The sequence below is a fragment of the Lissotriton helveticus genome, chromosome 9 (assembly GCF_964261635.1).
Source record: "Lissotriton helveticus chromosome 9, aLisHel1.1, whole genome shotgun sequence".
NCBI lineage: Eukaryota > Metazoa > Chordata > Amphibia > Caudata > Salamandridae > Lissotriton > Lissotriton helveticus.
This window is the reverse complement of record NC_136070.1, coordinates 1,273,885,269-1,273,905,916: the sequence shown is the minus strand read 5'-3', so window position 1 is coordinate 1,273,905,916 and position 20,648 is coordinate 1,273,885,269. Positions and strand designations below refer to the sequence as shown.

Genomic DNA, 20,648 nt, shown 5'->3' with positions numbered 1-20,648 from the left:
TACAAACTCATCGCAATGGGTCAGTCCAATTGTTATTGTTCGCAAAAAGGACTCTAGTATCCGTTTGTGTGCAGATCTTCGGTCTTTAATAAAAAAATATATTGATTGATTGTCACCCCATTCCTAGAATTCAGGATCTCCTTACTGGTATTGATGGATGTAAGTTTTTTACGCTTTTAGACTTGCGCAGTGCTTACCATCAAATCCCATTATCCTCAAAGTCGACTGATTTGACCACATTTATTACACCGTTTGGTGCTTATAAGTATTTGAGATTGCCCTTTGGCCTAGCTTCAGCCGCTAGCGTCTTTCAAAAGTTTATGGATTCTTTGCTGGGCAAAATAAAAAATGTTCAGGCATATCAGGACGACGTCCTTATTTTTTCCAAAAGTATTGAGGACCATGTTAGCACTTTAAAGGAGGTGCTGTTATGTTTCAAGAATGTTGGCATTACTTTAGGAAGGGATACATGTAAATTTTTAAAATCAGAAGTCGATTACCTAGGTCACTGTATTAATTCAGCGGGCATAAAACCAAAATTCTCGCTCACAAAGGCCATTTCAGATGTCCCAACTCCTGATAACAAAGATTCTTTGAGGTCGTTTCTTGGCATGATAGAGTATTACTCTAGATTTGTTTCAAGTTACTCACAGATTGTTCAACCTCTACGGGATCTGCTTAAGAAGAATATTAAGTTTGAGTGGTCCGATAGTGTAAATAAGTCATTTGTCACTATTAAGGAAGCGATCTTAAATTCTCCAGCTTTGTCATCTTTTACCCCAGGAATTATGTGTACGATTTCGGTTGATGCCAGCCAGTTAGGTCTAGGCGCAGTTTTATGTCAACACACAGGTTCTCTTGAGCGTACAGTAGGTTTTGCTTCAAGGTCCTTGTCCACAGCAGAGAGGAATTATTCAACAATTGAGAGGGAAGCATTGGCTTGTTCGTGGGCTGTAGAGAAGTTTAAAAGTTTTATTTGGGGCACACACTTTGTGTTACTAAGTGACCACAAACCGTTACTCAATTTATTGAATGGTAATGGTACTGGGAAGGCTTCAGCACGTTTGGTGCGTTTACTTTCTAGGTTGCATGAATTTAATTGTACAATTCGTCATTTGTATGGTGGTCTCAATGTCAGAGCAGATTGTCTCTCAAGACTTCCGCTCCAGGAGGATTATGTAGAGACGAAATTTAGTGATGTGGAATGTGTAGTAGCATCTATTTCTGATTCAAGCGAGGTTTTTCCATTTTTAACTCAGGATTTATGGTTCAAAGCCTACAGTGATGACAAAATTTTACAAGCTGTGAAAAACATGGTTATTAATGGTTGGCCAAGGGAACGTTCTTTACCTGCTTCCATGAAATCATTTGCTCAGGTTTCTGAAGAACTTTCGATTATAAATGGGATATTGATGCGTGGAGATCAATGCATTCCACCTTTTTCTACACGTACGAAGTTGGTGGAATGCGCGCATGAGGGTCATTTGGGCATTGGAAGCACTTCCAGAAAACTAAAAGAGTTTTTCTGGTGGCCTGCATTAGACAAGGATGTTGCCTTATTTATAAATAAATGTGATTCTTGTCTCTTATCGGATAAACACTGGAGTCAGTAAGTTGCCTCTTCATCCTGTGTCTATTCCAGATGAGGCATGGTCTAAAATTGCCCTGGACTTTTCTGGTCCTTTTGATTTATTACCAGCCAGTGATCGCTTTATAATAGCTTTAATTGATTACCATTCCAAATGGGTGGAAATAGATTTTTGTGAATCTCCATCGTCATCTTCTGTTATCAAATTTTTGGAAAGAGTTTTTCATACAGAGGGTTATCCAAAATGGTTCACATTTCTGTTCCCTGGCTATGCAAGAATATTGTAAAGCACACGACATTAAACATTTAAAGGTAGCACTTTATTCCCCTGCTGCTAATGGTCTAATTGAAAGATTTAATAGATTTTTAAAAGAGGGTGTGCAAACAGCTCTTGCTAGTAATTTCCCAGTTAAAGATTTTTTGAAGAAGGAAATTTGGTCTTATTTAATCACTCCACATTCGACTACTGGGATTTCTCCGTTCAGGTTATTGAAGAAAAGAAATCCGAATGGTGTGATTTGTCCAAATTGGTTGAAGGATTTAAGGAAGGACACTTCTTCTTGTGTTTCCTGCCATGATAAGAGTATTTTTAAGGAGAATGTTATGCAGAAGCAAGCTTTGCAAAAGAAGTACTTTGATACTTCCCATTTTGTTATGAAAGATTTTCAGGTAGGTGATTGGGTTTTGTTTAGGAACCCTAAGAAATGTGTAAAAGGAATGTCAAAATGTTCTTCTCCTTTTCAGATTGTCAAGACTTCAAAAGGGTCAGTTTTTCTCGAAGAAAAGGGGTGGTGGAGTAAAAGAGCTTTTGTGAAAATTTCTAATGATCAGGCTAAAAGAATTTGTGTATATAAAACTGATTCCAATGATGTTGAATATTCACATTTTCCTTTAGGTACTCCCTCTGATTATCCCCATATCAATGCTTGTTCTTCTGTTATTCCTTCCACTTCATCTGCAGGTATAGTTTTGCAAACTTCACCAATGTCCTCTCAAACGTCTTCTATTTCGAGTGAAACGTATGAACCTATTAGGCCAAACCGTAATTGTTCCATTCCTTCTAGGTTCAAGGATTTTTATATGTCTCCGTTTATTTGTGTGTTTTACTTTATTCTTTATTATAAAAAGGGAGATGATGTAAGGTATTGTATTTCTTCTACTTCCATTAATGCTCACTGCTTTTGTTAGGTCATGTATTTTTTAACCTTCTATGTTCTATGCCCCACATCCCCGCAGAGAGTGTTCCTTCAAACATGTTTATGTTTGAAGGTGCATCTCTCGAGGATGCAATGTCAGTTTAACTATTCCTTTGCTTCTCTGTGTTTGTAAGGTTTCATTCAACTGTTGTACTTACTACGAGCCAGTGGCGGTCCCGTGTGATGCTGATTTATTTGGATTAAAACTCCTTTTGGATTATTACATACACCTGTTATTCATTCTTTCTGAATAACCAACCACCTCTTTACATATACCAGGCCAACTTCTCACAGTAGATACCTTAGGAACGTTATTCTGAGCGATTTCTTCTTCATGACTGGACGGCTCTGGTTGTGGGTGTTTCCTGTATTACAATAAACCTACTTTTCAACTTCAATCAAGCACCTCCAGTCTTCAATAGTACGCTTTTGTAACCTGCACACTTGTCACTTTTTCCTCCTGTAATGCACAGTTTGCTACCTCTTGTATTTTGTTTGCTCACGATTGTCACTTTTGCCTCGTGTAACTTAATGTTTGCTTTTGTAATTTGTTCACTTGTAATTTCTCCTCATCTATCAGTTCTGTTCCTATTGTGAAGCGCTCTGAAGCCTTTGGGTAAAGTCCTACATAAAATCGCATTAAATAAATAAATAAGAATATTAACATGGCCTCTCGGCAGTGTTTCTCTGAGCCCTCCGCCTCCGGGAGACGTGCGGATCCAATGGCTGGCGGGAGCACCGACCCCTGCGGACCGAGCTCCCTGTCCGAGGCTAAAGCCCGCGACCCCGGGTCCGCCTGTCACCCGCCCCTCCCCACCAGCCCACAGCCTACAGTACAGACTGCAATAACGGGACACAGAAGACAGACGGAAGAACTATCAGGATATCACTTCCGGGGCAGCAGGGGCAGCCACTTCCGGTGCTGCGGCAAGCGCTGTGGTCTCCAGAGGAGCAGCCGGGCGGTGTCTTCCGGTACAGCTGCTGTGACGGCCTCTTCCGGCTGCAGGGGGCGGTCTCTTCCGGAGCAGGGGCGGTCACTTCCGGTGCAGCTGCGGACGCTCTCTCTCGTGATTGGCTGGCCTCTTGTGGGGTCCGTCATTGTTTTTGGCCCCCCCTGCAGCCTCGGTCCCTCCCTGCGCCGCCCCTCCGGCCTGTCAGTCGGTCGCCGTCCGAGCCCTCGTGGCCTGCAGCGGGTCTGGAGCCGGGGAGCTGCTGTCGGAGGTGAGGCCCCCACGGGAGGGAGGAGCTGCTCCTTGAGGGGGGTCAGGGAGGTGAGCTCCGTTCATTCACCTATTCACCCGGGTGTGGCGGAGGGGTAGCAGCACCCCTCTAATGTCCGTGCACCTCTCTTCACCCCCTGTGCCCCCTGCAGCCCTCTTCGCCCCCTGCAGCCCTCTTGTGTATGTGCCCCCTGCAGCCCTCTTCGCCCCCCTGCAGCCCTCTTCGCCCCCTGCAGCCCTCTTCGCCCCCTGCAGCCCTCTTGTGTATGTGCCCTCTGCAGCCCTCTTCGCCCCCTGCAGCCCTCTTCGCCCCCTGCAGCCCTCTTCTGCATGTGCCCCCTGCAGCCCTCTTCTGCATGTGCCCCCTGCAGCCCTCTTCGCCCCCTGCAGCCCTCTTCGCCCCCTGCAGCCCTCTTCTGCATGTGCCCCCTGCAGCCCTCTTCTGCATGTGCCCCCTGCAGCCCTCTTCTGCATGTGCCCACTGCAGCCCTCTTCTGCACGTGCCCCCTGCAGCCCTCTTCTGCATGTGCCCCCTGCAGCCCTCTTCTGCATGTGCCCCCTGCAGCCCTCTTCTGCATGTGCCCCCTGCAGCCCTCTTCTGCATGTGCCCCCTGCAGCCCTCTTCTGCATGTGCCCACTGCAGCCCTCTTCTGCATGTGCCCCCTGCAGCCCTCTTCTGCATGTGCCCCCTGCAGCCCTCTTCTGCATGTGCCCCCTGCAGCCCTCTTCTGCATGTGCCCACTGCAGCCCTCTTCTGCATGTGCCCCCTGCAGCCTCCTCTTCAATCCCTGCAGCCCTCCCTTCTACCCCTGCAGCCCTCCCTTCAATCCCTGCAGCCCTCCCTTCTACCCCTGCAGCCCTCTTCTGCCAGTGCCCCCTGCACTCCTCTTCTGCCCAAACACTGGCTGCAGAAAAGGTACGAGCCCCCCACCCGCCATACTGGGAGCCGATGAGACACGAGAAGCCTCTGGGGGCAGATGAGGCACGAGGAGCCTTAGAATGACGCCAGGCATAGGGTCCCATGAGACACAAACGGCCTCCCACTGATTGATACCTCTTATGCATTTCAAAAAGGGCTGTGAGAGAGCAGCTTGTCATTTGAAAGGGATAAAGGTGACTTGAAACGAGAATGCAGGACAGTGAGTGCCCCGCAGTACCTCTGTGCTGCAGCACGACAGGAGCCATTTGTGCAGGATAATTGGCTACAATAGTTGAGCCCCAGGGGTGAGCCCACCCATGCTTCATTGCTCAGGGTTAAGTGCATAGAGCTGTTCCTGAGAGCCACTGCCTTCTTCGGCTGTGCATTCTTGCTTTGAGGCGGCGGCAGATGCCTGCAGAGTGGAGACTGTTCTGTAGAGTGCAGTGTCCTTGTGTCCTCGCGTGCCACGTGTGCTCATGGCTTGTTACTTGGCATTTATAGTGTACTTATAGCCAGGGCCAGCGCTGGGTATGGGCAGGGTGGGCATCTGCCCAGGGGCCCGCAGTCATCCCCCAACTTGGGTACTTGCACCAATGCCTATCAGTCAGGCCACAGCATGAAAGGTGCCACCTTGCAAGTGCACCACCTTAGGGCCCCCCCTCCCCTGGCCTCACTGCTATGGTGTAACGAGGAGAACCCTGGGGTGAGAGGCAGTCCCACTTGCAAGAAGGCACATTCCTGTTTTGTCCTGCAGTTAGGCCTTCTGCCCCCACCCACGCAGAGCCGCAGCGTGAGGACTATTGTCGGCTGTTTATCTCCCTGGCAGTCCCATAACACCCTCTAGAGATAAGCAACCCTGTTAGACGGACCGGGAGGGTCGGCCGAGGATAAGGGGAGAGGTCTCCGGGGAGAGCCGTCTCCAGCGAATCGTACAGACAAGTAACTTCCCCCCCCACAGACGGACACCACACAAGGATAAAGTTCAACGATACTTTATAGGGAATTCTTCAAGTACGGTAGAATGGTACAAGGAGGTCTGGACTCAGGGGTCCCCTCTATTCTGGTCTCTGTTTGGGAAGAGGGTAGCGGGACAGTCTTGTTACCAAAAAGATGGCAATAGCTCTCAATCCTCGAGCTCGGGGGTGTAGATGAACGGGCCGCGGCGGAGCCAGCAGGTCCCGAGATGGATGAAGGAAGACGACGGTCCGCGGCAGAGCCAGCAGGTCCCGATGAAGGTGGTGGTTACAAACGGTCCGCGGCCACACCAGCAGGTCCCGACGACGATGAAGGATAGGGTAGTTCCAAAAGCCGCGGCAGCGCCAGCAGGCAAGACGAGGGTGCACAAGACAGAGCTACGGCAGCGCCAGTAGTCCGTCAAGGATGAGTTCTTCTTTGCGTCTCTCGACTCCAAGATACAACTCCCGTCCTGCTCTGGAGCTGCCCCAGTTATAGGGCTGGTGTGCTTTGATGTCCGGACCCTCGCACTTGGAGGTCGGGAGGTCCGGGATGAGGGAGTTCAGACACCCAGCAGGGGGGTGGAGCCAGCGCCCGGGGAGGCGATGGGCGAGCGGTACTTGGCGGGGGAGAGCCATCGACACCTCTTGCTCCCATTGACTGACCAAGTAGCCCGCTCACCTCCTGGGTGGATGTTGGTGCCGGAATGTCTGAGGCCTGGCCAGGCCCAGGGTTGAGGTCGATCGGGGGCCAGGCGGCCTCGTGGTGGAGTGTCCAAGATGGCGCCCAGGATGGGCGCGCAGGCCGGTAGTGGGTCGGCCTACGCGGTCAACAGGTTCGAGTGTAGGGGTCCCTGCGGGGACGGTGGACGTGCAATGGTGGTGTGTGGTACTTGCGTGGCTGGCTCGGGCCTGGTTGGGCCGGGGGAGAGCGGCCCTTCATGTGGCCTGTCCAACATGCGTCCCCCCCAGCTGAAGGCGGGGAGAGTTACCCATTCTCTTGGGGACTCTTCTCGTCGAGGCGGAAGAACCGGGACAGGCCATCTGCGTTGGCGTGATCTGGCCCAGGCCGATGTTCAACTGTGAAGTCCATCCCTTGTAGGGAGATGGACCAGCGTAGTAACTTCGGGTTTTCCCCCCGCATCTGCATCAGCCACTGCAGGGGTCGGTGGTCGGTCTGTACCCGAAAGGGTGTGCCAAAAAGGTAGGGCCGGAGCTTCTTGAGGGCCCATACCACCGCGAAGGCCTCCCTCTCTATGGTGCTCCAGCGTTGTTCCCGTGGTAGGAGTCGCCGGCTGATGAAGGCCACCGGTTGATCACGGCCTTCGGTGTTCACTTGAGACAGGACTGCCCCAATGCCATGGTCGGAGGCATCCGTCTGGACGATGAACTCCCGGCTGTAGTCGGGGGCCTGGAGCACAGGGGCGGAGCACATGGCGGCTTTCAATTGTTCAAATGCAGCTTGACACTCTGGGGTCCAGTTGACTTTCTGGGGCTGATTTTTTGACGTGAGTTCTGTGAGGGGCCTCACGATAGTACCATAGTCTTTCACGAACCTTCGGTAATAGCCCGTGAGGCCCAGGAAGGCTCGTACCTCGGTCTGGGTAATGGGGGGCTGCCAGGACTGGATGGCGGCAATTTTTAGCTGCAGAGGGGCCACCAGGCCGCTTCCCACCTGGTGCCCGAGGTAGGTTACAGACCCTTGCCCAATTTGACATTTGCTGGCCTTGATCGTGAGGCCAGCTTGCTGAAGGGCGTGCAGCACTGCTCGGAGGTGGTGGAGGTGCTCGGACCACTGGTTGCTGTATACAGCGATGTCGTCTAGGTAGGCGGCGCTGAATCCTTCGAGCCCCGCCAGGACCTGATTGACGAGCCGTTGGAATGTTGCTGGGGCATTCTTCATGCCGAAGGGCATGACTGTGAAATGGTAATGGCCATCGGGAGTGGAAAAGGCAGAACGTTCTTGTGCCCGGGGTGTGAGGCCGATTTGCCAGTAGCCCGCCGTCAGGTCGAAGATACTGAGGTAGCGGGCAGCTCCCATGCGGTCGATTAGTTCATCTGCCCGGGGGATGGGATGTGCGTCTGTCCTGGTGACCGCATTCAAGCCCCGGTAGTCGACGCAGAACCGGAGTTCTGGTGTGGTGCCGGGGGCAGCTGCTTTGGGGACCAGTACTACAGGGCTGGCCCAGGGGCTGTCTGAGGGCTCGATGACCCCGAGCGTGAGCATTTTGGCTACTTCCTCCTGGATGCAGGCCCGTACCCGATCTGGCACGCGGTAGGCCCGGTGGCGGATAGGGGGGCTGTCCCCCGTGTCCACATCGTGCGTACACCAGGAAGTGACACCTGGGGTGAGGGAGAACAGGCTGGCGAATTGTGACAGGAGAACTTGGCACTCCTGGTGTTGCTCTCGGGTGAGGGCCTCTGAGAGTCGGACCCCATCTACGGAACCGTCTTTCTCCCGCGTTCGTAGGAGGTCCGGGAGGGGCTCGGAGTCCTCTTCAGCCCCATTGTCTGTGGCCATCAGGAGGCTGAGTTCTGTCCGTACAAAGTGCGGTTTCAGTCTGTTAGCGTGGAGGACCCGGAGGGGGTTCCGGGAAGATTCCAAGTCGATGAGATAGGTAGCCGGACCCTTGCGCTCGACCACTTTGAAGGGCCCTGTCCACTTGTCTTGTAGGGCGCAGGGTTCGGTGGGGGACATCACCCATACCTGTTGCCCAGGTTCAAATTCGATGGAGGAGGCATTCCGGTCATACCACCTTTTCATGTCCTCTTGACTGGCCTCTAGGTTGGCTTTTGCTAGTTCTCGGAATCGCCGGGTCTGGTTGCGGAGTGTTAGGAGGTAGCGGAAAACATCTGGTGGGTTCTTTAGAGGGGGCATCTCCCAGCCTTCCTTAACTAGGCTGAGCGGCCCGCGCACGGGGTGTCCATATAGCAGTTCAAATGGGCTGAAGCCCAGGGACTTCTGGGGAACCTCTCGATATGCGAAGAGGAGGCACGGCAGCAGCACATCCCACTGGCGACGGAGGGGCTCTTCCAACCCCCCGATCATCCCTTTGAGCGTGCGGTTGAACCGCTCAACGAGTCCGTTTCCTTGAGGGTGATAGGGGGTCGTGAACCGGTAGGTAACCCCGCACTGTTGCCAGAGAGATTTCATATATTTCGAAATAAAGTTCGTGCCTCTGTCACTGACGACCTCCCGGGGGAAGCCCACCCGGGAGAAGATCCCCATCAGAGCCCGGCCGACTACCGGGGCTGTCACAGTCCGCAGGGGAACAGCCTCCGGGTAGCGGGTGGCGTGGTCCACTAGCACCAGGATGAATCGATGGCCTTGTTTTGTGCGCGGGTCCAGGGGCCCTACGATATCGATTCCGACCCTCTCGAACGGGGTGGTGACCACGGGAAAAGGTTGCAGGGGGGCTTTCAGTTTGCGGCCGCTCTTCCCACTGGCTTGGCACGTGGGGCAAGATCTGCAATGCTGGTGTACATTGTCCCTCATTTTGGGCCAGAAGAAGTGGGTCACCAGGCGGCTATAGGTTTTGTCTTGACCCAAGTGTCCTGCCAGGGGGACATCGTGGGCCAGGTTTAGCAGAAAGTCTCTAAAACGGAGGGGTACCACTAGGACTCGGCTGGCCCCCAGCTCCGCGATTCTTTGCTCACTGTACAGCAGATCATTGTCCCAGTAGACCCAGTGAGTTCCGGAGGTATCCCCTGCGCTTTGGGCTAGCGCTTGCTGGCGGAGTCCCTCGAGGGAGGGACAGGTCTTTTGTTCTTGGCGAAATTGTTCTTGCGTGGGCCCCCCCTCTTGAGGCCACTGGTCGAGGTTAGCGAGGTCTGGAGGTTGAGCTGGTTCGGGGGGGACGTCACGGTCGGTGGTTTCGGCGGGGGCGACCGGAGGCGGTGGCGCCGGCCATTCGAGTTCCTCTGGGCGGGTGTTGGCACGGGCGGTCATGGACCGGGTGGTGACGCACGCCCAGTCCGGGACGCCCAGCATCCCCAGGTGCTCTTTTCGTTCGACTGCTGCCCATGGAGAGCTTTCCAGGTCATTACCCAGGAGGCAGTCTACGGGGGCATCATCTCGGACCGTCACCTTCAACATGCCGGAGACCCCTCCCCATTCGAAGGGGACGCAGGCCATCCGACACAGACTTTCTGAGTTATCGGCTGAACGTACAGGGCAGAGAATGTTTGGTAAGTATTGTTCGGGGGTCACCAGGTGACAGCGGACGGCTGTTACACTGGCCCCAGTGTCACGAAGGGCTTCAGCCCGGCGTCCATTGATGCCCACCCATTGGCTGTACTTCTGGGTATTAGCGGGTAGGGGGACCCGCGGGACCATGTCTCTCCCCCCTAGGCAGGCGAGAGCCATGGCGGCTGGCTCCCATTCTTGGTGTTCCTGTTCATATTCTTCTTGTTCCTCTGAGATCTGTTCCTCCCCCAGAGCAGCAGCGGCTACTTGGCGGGGTCTTGGGCTCTGGTACTGGGGGCAGTTTGGGTCGTTTGCATAGTGACCGACTCGTTGGCATCGATGGCAGGTAACATTGGCTCGATGTCCCGGTCGCGCTGGGGTGCTGCCCCGGTTGGCCGGGGGGGTGGGGCTGGTAGTGGGGGTGACCGGAGCGTTGCTTCTTCCGCGTCCTTGGCCTCCACCTCCTCGGGGACGGTGCTGACCATTGTTGTTCCGGTTCTGTTCGGAGGACCCATTTCGACTCACTCTGGTGATCTCCCACCGGTCTGCTTCGGCTGCGAGCTGCCGGGGATCCGTTAACTTGCTGTCGAGGAGGTGCTGGCGAAGTTCAATGAAGCAATTGTTCGACAGATGCTCCCATACCATAAGATTGAACAGTTGTTCGTAGGTTGTGACCTTGCTTCCTTTGATCCAGCCCTCGAAGGCTCGGCTAAAGTAATTGACATAGTCCACCCAAGTTGTACCTGGGATGCGGGTGCAGTCTCGGAACCTCTGACGGTACATCTCGGGTGTGAGGCCATAGCGGGTGAGGAGTGCAGCTTTCATATGGTCATAGGAGGTCATCTGGTGGTCCGGGAGTTGCAGCAGGGCGTCGCGGCCCTCATTGAGGAATCTCCCCCACAGACCGGCCCCCCAATCGCTTCTATCGATCCGGTGTGCAGTCATAGCGATTTCATAGGCCTTAAACCATTGCTGGATGTCGTCCTCTCGGAAGTATTCTCGAACAACATCCTTGGGGATGTGTACCTTCTTCTCTGTTGCCCCTGGAGTGTGGGGTTGCTCGGGCACCCCTGCTTCTTTATTCTGTTTGCGTAGGTCGATTTCAGCTAATTTCCGCTCATGTTCATATGCCAGTTTCTTTTCCTCGAGCTCCCTTTGTCTCTGTTTCTCCTCTCTTTCTTCTCGGAGACGCAGGTGCTCTAAGTTGATTTTCTGTTCGGCCAACTTCAGTTCAACGTCCATTTTGAGCCGGGCCATTTCCAGCTCGTGTAGTCGGGTTCTTTCTCGTTCCTGGATCTCGTCTGGCGAGAGACCCGTTCTTCGTTCTTCAGGGGCCATGGGGGTTTGTGCTGCGATGTCTTGATCGGGGGTTCCGGCAGCCCCGGTTTCTGCCCAAGATTCTAGGGCCTGCTTAAAGTCATCTTTGGTATTTAGTCCGGTGGTAGCGATACCTAATTCGATACAGAACTGTTTAAGTTCACGATGGCTGTACTCGTCCAATTTCTCCATCTGGAATTTCTCCGTTGATCCGCTGTCTTTAGTTGACATCGTGATTCGCCGTGGGGTGAGCTACTCTCTGTACGGTTTATGCGGTGATTCGGATCCCGTCGCTGGCCACCAATGTTAGACGGACCGGGAGGGTCGGCCGAGGATAAGGGGAGAGGTCTCCGGGGAGAGCCGTCTCCAGCGAATCGTACAGACAAGTAACTTCCCCCCCACAGACGGACACCACACGAGGATAAAGTTCAACGATACTTTATAGGGAATTCTTCAAGTACGGTAGAATGGTACAAGGAGGTCTGGACTCAGGGGTCCCCTCTATTCTGGTCTCTGTTTGGGAAGAGGGTAGCGGGACAGTCTTGTTACCAAAAAGATGGCAATAGCTCTCAATCCTCGAGCTCGGGGGTGTAGATGAACGGGCCGCGGCGGAGCCAGCAGGTCCCGAGATGGATGAAGGAAGACGACGGTCCGCGGCAGAGCCAGCAGGTCCCGATGAAGGTGGTGGTTACAAATGGTCCGCGGCCACACCAGCAGGTCCCGACGACGATGAAGGATAGGGTAGTTCCAAAAGCCGCGGCAGCGCCAGCAGGCAAGACGAGGGTGCACAAGACAGAGCTACGGCAGCGCCAGTAGTCCGTCAAGGATGAGTTCTTCTTTGCGTCTCTCGACTCCAAGATACAACTCCCGTCCTGCTCTGGAGCTGCCCCAGTTATAGGGCTGGTGTGCTTTGATGTCCGGACCCTCGCACTTGGAGGTCGGGAGGTCCGGGATGAGGGAGTTCAGACACCCAGCAGGGGGGTGGAGCCAGCGCCCGGGGAGGCGATGGGCGAGCGGTACTTGGCGGGGGAGAGCCATCGACACCTCTTGCTCCCATTGACTGACCAAGTAGCCCGCTCACCTCCTGGGTGGATGTTGGTGCCGGAATGTCTGAGGCCTGGCCAGGCCCAGGGTTGAGGTCGATCGGGGGCCAGGCGGCCTCGTGGTGGAGTGTCCAAGATGGCGCCCAGGATGGGCGCGCAGGCCGGTAGTGGGTCGGCCTACGCGGTCAACAGGTTCGAGTGTAGGGGTCCCTGCGGGGACGGTGGACGTACAATGGTGGTGTGTGGTACTTGCGTGGCTGGCTCGGGCCTGGTTGGGCCGGGGGAGAGCGGCCCTTCATGTGGCCTGTCCAACAAACCCTCACACCTTCAGCCCTTGATGGGCTGTTAAGAGGTGCTTTAGGTGGCTGAGAGGGAGGGGCAGTGGCTGCAGCTTCAGGAGCAGGGGCATCTACTGAGATGCAGTCAGCCTTGAATGGGTCAGGTCTATGCAAATCAGAGGGGCCTCGCACAAGGCCCCAAAAATCCTAGAACCAGCCCTGCTTAAACCATTAGATTGTGTATTCCATTCTGCGATTTCCTGCCGGCCAACATTTGTCATCTCTCCTGTAATCAGGGTATCTGAATGACAAGTTTTTTTAATTCTCATTTTGTTAGCGCATAGGATTACAGAGGGTGATGTTTGTTGACCCACCAATTAGCTTCCTAGACATTGCATAGAAATTTGTGATGGCCTTCATAGCTGTAAGCCAGGCTTTGTCTTCTGACAAATTGCTGCTTATTTTTAGGGCTCGCATGCGAATGCAGCGCAGCTGCTTCGCTAACGAGCGCTATTGCTGCTGCTTTGGTGTGTGGAGGGAGACAGGAGGTGGCACGAGTGGACAGGAGATGTGCGCGCGTACGGACAGGAAATGTGGTCTCCGTTCGCGTGCACATCTCCTGTCCCCGGAGGCTGGAGTTACACCGCGCGCGCGTCGCGCCTTTCAGTCACCCTCCCCAACTCCGCTGGCTCCACGGAGACAGCTTGTTATTGCTTGCTACCCTTCTGCTGTGGCTCAGGAAATGTTTTACAAACGCATATATTCGGGTGGGCTGGAGTCGTTACCAGGACTCGTCTTGTGTACCAGCTTTCCCCGTTTTGATATTATTTTACGGAACTTGTGCGTTTGAAGCCCAAGGTGTCTTTCCTCAATGATGCGGCGCATTAAGCGCGTGCGACTGTCATGCAGGAAAGAGCCAGCCACATCTCCCTCGGTGTCTCAGGCACAAAACACTGCAGATTGGAGACGTGGAGCTAGCTTCCAAGATGTCTGTCAGCGAGCACGTTCCTGACGAGGAAGCAAAAGTTATGAGGCAGCCGCATTCTCACATGTCTCAGTCCTCCAGGGTAGTAACGCATCCCCTTCTCTCGCCCCAAGCACGCGCTCTCCTTACAAGAGAAAAAAAAATCATGAGATTTTCTTAAATAATAAAAAGCAGCTTTCTTTAAAAAAAAAAAAGTCGCTTCAAGGTATTTAGCGACTATGTTATGGCAGTATACGTAGATGAATGCTGTATTGTAAGGGTGCTGTAGGCGTGCTAATGTGCCAAAGAAGAAAATGAATAACACGAGTTAAAAGCGTTAGAATTCTGTGAGAAGCCTCCCTCCTCTGGTTGATCATTAAAACTAGTGTGGTGCTTAAGAGAAGTGTTAGCACAAGCACACTCCCACAACACAGACAAGCTGTTCTTTCCTACACATTTCAGCTTTCCGAATTTGATTAGCCCCTAGTGCACTGGGCTGTACGTGCAACCGTTATGAGGTAACTGGGCTTCAGGATATATAATGTTATGTGCCCAGTATCACACAATGCCTAACGGCTGGCATAATGTTTATCGTGAGTCAGTATATTAGGAGTTTCAGCATGGACAGGAGTGCCTGTGCATTTTAGGTTATGTTTGCCAAGATGGTGCATTTGTTGAAACCCTATGGCGATTAGGACCCGGATCCCCAAGCATGCTCCCCGCTCCCTCCTTATGACTTGACAACCCACATGAGAATCAACCACAGAGATTTGTGTGGGTGTAAAAAACGGCCATGTTTAATATTTTGACATTTTCATAAACATGACAAGGCATTTCAAAATTCATTAAATGCAGTTATCTACACAATTTTATTCTTGTCTTCCTGATCTTCTTTCGCCAGATACAGCTTCTAAACCTCCAACACCAAGTGGGGGGGACTTCCGGCTCCCCTCTTCCATGCCGTGCATCCACGCGAGGTGCAACCCACCTGCGACTCCTGAGGAGAGGGCCCCCAACCTCTAATCCTTGTCCGCCTTCTCCAGGGGCCCACCCTCCGACCACCAGGCTGACCAGGGACCCAGGAGGCTCGTAACCTGTCGCCCTAGCCTCCCCAGCCGGGGCCCTATTTCACAGCGGGGACCTTACCGTCTCCCCCCTCAGTGCTAGCCTAGGGAGTACGCAAGGCGGACTCCCGTCCATTCCGTCGGTCAATTGTACTGTTCCAAGGTCTTTCTACCGCCACAAAGGTGACCAGGGCCCACAGGTCCGTCACCTTCCCCACCTGCACTCTGCGTGAAAGACCCTAATGTTCTCACCTGGCTCAATGTACCGATGCCTGATAACTGCACCCCATCATTGCAATACCTCACCTTACCGGAAAAAACCATCCGGTGCGGAATGTGACACCAGCAGCCCTTCACTGAGCCCACCTGGTCGCTTCCAACCCTTGTGATACCTCACCTCTCCGGAAACTGGAAACCATTCAGGTGGAATGTTACCCCAGCGGCCCTACACTGAGCGCTACTTGGGCAATTCCTACTTGAGCCGCCTCACCGAGACATTCCAGGCTCTCAACTTCATCCCAGGGCCGGCTGCCCAGACACAGGAAACCTGGTCCCTTCAGGCCTTCTGGCCATACCACTCGCCCTCGCCACGGTCACCTTACTGCTTGCCGCATGGACGAGTGCCTTGTGGCACCACCACCTTCGTGGGTACACTAATGAACAGGAGAGAAATAGAAAAGTCAAGTATGGTCATTGGCAAATAATCGGCAATTCTGACACCACCATTCTGGTCCAACGGGTCTCCGCCACCGCAGGATGACCAGCGCCCGACATTGCCCGTTGTGCCGCCTCTGCAGTGGTTATCTCCTCCGGCACACCCGTGGTATAACAGATTTGTACAATCGGAATCCTTGTTATGCCCTCCTAGGATAGGCGGAACACTAATTTGACATCTGACTGTCTATGCATGTTATGAGGCCTCACTCTGTTACTTATGGCAATAAGCCACCAATTATTGCTACAGGTCCAATTGATTCACAGGAATAACATAATTCTGTGTCCGTAGGCCTGGATTCTTTATTATTCCGAAGACAAGGCATGCCACGTATGTCAGCCTAGACCGAATAATTGCGAAAAAACATACCTCTGTGTCAACCGGCTGTTATTTCTAATACTAAAACCTACCGATAGGTAATTTGTCCCACCAAATACCAGACTGCCCTAGTAGGGAGTGAATTTTTCGTGTACTGATTCCTACTAAATTCGTTTATATGTATGCCCGGATCTTTTCATGTTTACCTTTTAATCATCCGATAACACACCCCTACCCACCCCACATATCCACAGGGCCTATGGGTCTACTGTGTTCAGAAATGGTCTATCATTTATCCTCTGCTTTCACCCAGGACCACTATCTGCCTCGGGAAATTGCTCAGACTGTCTCAGTCATTGGCTGCCTTGCTTATTGCGCCCAGCAATGCTAACGGTGTGCTGGCCCCTCGGTTCATCTGCGGTGATCCACCTTACACGTGGTCATTCCACTAAGAATGCAAATTATGGCATGCAACTGGTCGACGTCATTCACTGTCTTCCCCCCCCAATATGACCGATATATTGATACCCATTGTGATGGTCGTGCTTTAACCGCCATAGTATAGACTATTTCCCATCTAATTGCCAAATGGACCCCCTCTGCTCTAGTCCTATTTTAATGCAACATATGTTGCGTGTACAAGGCATCCTTTCCCACCTGCGTAGCTTTTGTTGCTGAATTTGGGTGCATTTTCTTGCCATTGTGTCAGAGGCTGACTGGGAAGCTAAACAGTGCATCGTTGAATTGATACGAGTGCCATGTGATTTACAGAGTGCGTGCCCAATTGATACTTGTGTACCCCCACGTAGGACAGAAAAGGCGCTTTCATACTTAACAAGCCAGACCAATTGATATCGCCAAAGCGCGTTAAATGTAGTTGTACTGGAGAGACCACTATACATTAACTCGTTCTCCGGTGTTATAGAACGTCTATATTTCCAAACTTTTTACGTTCCCCGGATGCCGCTCAGCTGAAGATATCCTGAAAAAACTGGGACTGTAAACTCCTAATGTTTGAGAAGAACCAAAAATATGAATGAAGGCAATTTCGCACAGGGATGATGCCCACTAGGACGTGCCTTAATGCTAGTGCCACGTGCTTTCAAGGGTCACGAATTCTCAGTCTGAAGAGTGACTGTTAAAATTGGCTTAGCGGATGATAGCACCTTCCATATGACTGCTGGGTAATGACCTCCCACGTTTCCCAGTTGAGCCAAGCATGCATTACCACCCAGTTAGAGCCCCTTTTTAAACAAGCTGACTTGCCGGCACGACCAAATTATTCCATAGTATGCTGAAACACCTCAAATCATCGAGTGTTCGATAACGTAGGACATTGCACGTTCAAAATTATTATAAGAACCTTATTACAATAAAAGTTTCCATTACCCCCTTTGTATCATAATCGTCCTATATGTTATGTACCAGTTCTAGACCTTACGTATCTCTTATCTTTCTGCTGCTGTATCGTGGGCTCAGACTCCCGCTGGCCAGATAATGGGTGAATGTGCCCTTTATACATACACATATTATGTTAATGTAACAATTAATATAGCTAGCAAGGAGCCATGTTACCCGCCAGAAAATCACATAACTTACAAGAAGCACGTCGCCTTTCGTAACGATAAAGGCCCCTGTTCCGCTTTATCTCCGCGCAGTCAATTACCAGAGCGGTTAGCGCAGCTATCAGCTTAAAGCGCTGAATTGTTCAACCTTGTATTAAACCCAGAAAGTCCGGCTCCTCCCGGCACTGCCCAAACAGGCGCGGCGGAGGAGTTGAGGAGCAAGGAGCCCTGTTAACAATGTCTAAACAGGCGCTGCAGGGGAGTTGAGGCGTTTTAATTTACTATGAGATGCCCTCAATCACCTCCGTGTCCAGTCCACAAATTCTCCCTCGAAGCGCAGCTGTACAACAACATTTCATCTCAACCCCTCTTATTTAAATGTGCACGGAGCAATTATGTAACCTATCCCTCAGCGTTCAACACTTTGAGAAGTCCCCCAGACTGCAGCCCCCGCCGTGTCAAACTGATATCAATATAACTTCCAAACTAAGACATGTTTTATGAGGACACACTCTTGACGAGAACCCCGTAATGCATGTATGCATACTAACACTCTACAGAAATAAGGCACTTCAATGCACATTTTTCCGCTCAGATCAAGATTTGGAACTAAGGCACTTTATAATGCACATTTGGACGCTCCGATCAAGATTTGGAAATAAGGTACTTTATAATGCCCGTTTGGACGCTTAGATCAAGATTTGGACAATATAGAAATACCATAAACTTACAAAGCATTGCTTCCAAGTTGTTGCCGGCCGCCACCTGACATAGCGCTCCCAAACAAACTTTGCCAAGCGCAAGTTAGTACCCAGGTCCTAGCAACTAATGCGGCGATCTGCAGGACCCCAGCACAACTATCGGCACACTGGTCCCAGCATTCCCTCGCACTGAGGTCGGGAACCAAACTAAATGCCCCTCACAGATGTGCAACGCGGCCCTGCCGAGGGAGCACTGTTCTCACTCCCCATCACTCGAGACTCCCATCTAATCAGCAAGGGGACGCGATGCAACTCCCGCCCTCGGATCGCCAAGCAGTTCTCATCCACTGCAAGCAACAGAGACGGTATAGAGACGCCCCCACTCCCTGCACTAAACCTGACTTCCAAGTACGACATGGCGTCCTCAATAGACCAGAGCCGTGTCCGTTCCCCAGACCAAACTCATCCGGAGCCAATTCAAAAGGCTTCACGATGGACGGAGCAGCCTCAATTCCCTGCCCCAATCCCTAAGCTATCTAACCCGACAACTCACTGAACAGTGCAGCCTGCATTGCGTGAACCATCCCTCGGCTACCTCATACTCGCTGCGCACGCATGAATGTAGTGTGATACTGGGAAATTACTTCACCGTCCGGTACCCCAAAAAAGTAAAGTTGCACAATGGAACTGTAGAGATGTGATGCAACTCAGATGTACTCTGCCCTACACATATTCCGGTCGGAGCACCGAGAGGACGTGAGCCAAGCTCCACTTCCCCGCATACGCTATATCTTCACATACAGCACCACAACCCTATTGCCTATCTAGGTTCCCCTCGCCAAAACGAGCGCCCACCAGCGCGAGAAAGCAAGGAAGAGCCCGTCAGCACGAGCCCGAATGTACCACATCAAGAAATATCCATTACATCGACCCGTGCACTGTACCGCTGCCTCGATCCCTGTTATGATCTCCCCCCGGTCCACGTCGATACACGAGGTGAACAGCACGCCCGAGGGGCCCCCGCCAGCAGCCGAAACCACCCAATCCGGACACCCTCAGTCCGCCATAATTACTTTGCCATCCACGGCTGCCCCCCAGGCCCCCCGAGCCCACCTCCCACTTCACCTGGCGCGATGCACGTCTCCCGACGCCGAGGCCGCAAAATCCGGCCCATTCTCGTCGCCGCCATCATCCACGAGGACCTGAGACACATCTACGCTGATTCCTGAGGCGAAAGACCGCCGACCTCCGACCCAACGCGAGGAGATACAGTTAATAAAGGTGGCCCGTGATCAGTTTACTCTCCGCCCCCCCTTCAGCCCGCCCACGTCCACCAGGAAGGAGCCCGCATGCCCAGGAGCCCTGCCGGCAGCCGCAGATCACCGGAGCCGGCCTCAACCCATCGCCCGATACCCCTCCCGCCATCCGCGGCTGCCCACAGGCCCCCCAGGCACCCCCGACTCCTCACCTGGCGAGATGGACGGCTGCAACTCGACGCGCCTCTCCTCCTTGTCGCCTCCCGCCACGCACTTGGCTGGGTTGACTCGCGGCCCGATGACCTCCAGCTCCGGACGAGGGGATACGGGGGCATTTAAAACTAAAGAAATTTACAACTAAGGAACTTTAAAACTAAGAGTTCAAACTTCAGGGAGGCCGGGTCCTAAGGGATTGCGCTTGCCGATGCTCGGCTCGCGCTTGGCAAAAGCGATTTAACCAAGGTCCCACAATTCTGTCATTCGGGGAAGGCCGGGTTGGAACCAGGTAGCCCCGATCCACGGCCAATTCAAGCTGGCCAAATCGTCATTCCCGTGCAAATCCCTTTAAAACCTGCATGGTTGGTTTTATATCCGTATTGTAAATATGCAATCTTTCCCTTAAAAAAAACAAAAATCCTTTGTAGGAGTAAAATAAACCACCACTTTTTTAGTTCTCCCTTTGAAAATAATTCTAGATAAACCAAGTTTTTTTATAACATGACAGTGCCATGTTGTGTTTCGCAAAAAAAATGTCGAGCTTTGTGCTGGAATGGCGCCGGTGTCTGGCTGAAGATGGCTTTTAACCCCTTTGTTTCTCTTTGGGTGGTGGGAAGGGTGACCATTGTAAGCGGAACCCCTTCCGCCTTTAGGATTCTGTGAGTCTCGTCCTTTCGACGTGTGGCTCTTTTTGCCCGCCTCCGGCAGACCCAGTGTCTTTTCTCTTGTTTGATTTTGGCAGCCAAACACATGCCCTCGCGATCTAACTTCCAGGCCTAGAGTTTACATTCACTAGACAGGTGTGGGAGCAGAGCATACTCGGCCAACGTATGACCCACAAGGTCACGTGCAAACGCCTCCTATATGCATAGTTTTCCATCAAGCCTAATTTAGTGATACAGGGCCTGATGTGCGGCCGCTTTTACAATGCAATAGGTCTCGCATTATTAAAGTTTGAGCTATTGGCATTGCTAAATAATGCAACACCAATAGCTCAAACTTTAATAATGCGAGACCCATTGCATTGCAAATGCTTGTTTTAACAATGGTTTGGTGTTTTCAAACTCCTCTCATTTTGCAGCCAGGGAAAGGAAAGTGAATTATGTGACACTCATGCTGGGTACAGGGAGAGGTAAAAGGAAAGGCTGT

General features: G+C 52.4%; 1 long non-coding RNA gene across 1 annotated transcript in view; it reads left to right on the top strand.

Moving 5' to 3' along the window:
* The first annotated feature begins 3,829 nt into the window (after window positions 1-3,829).
* LOC144782466 (uncharacterized) overlaps window positions 3,830-20,648 on the top strand; it is a 36,289-nt gene continuing 19,470 nt past the window's right edge. Inside the window, exon 1 of the long non-coding RNA XR_013601156.1 lies at window positions 3,830-4,005. This is a non-coding gene — a long non-coding RNA (uncharacterized LOC144782466). The remainder of the gene's footprint in view (window positions 4,006-20,648) is intronic.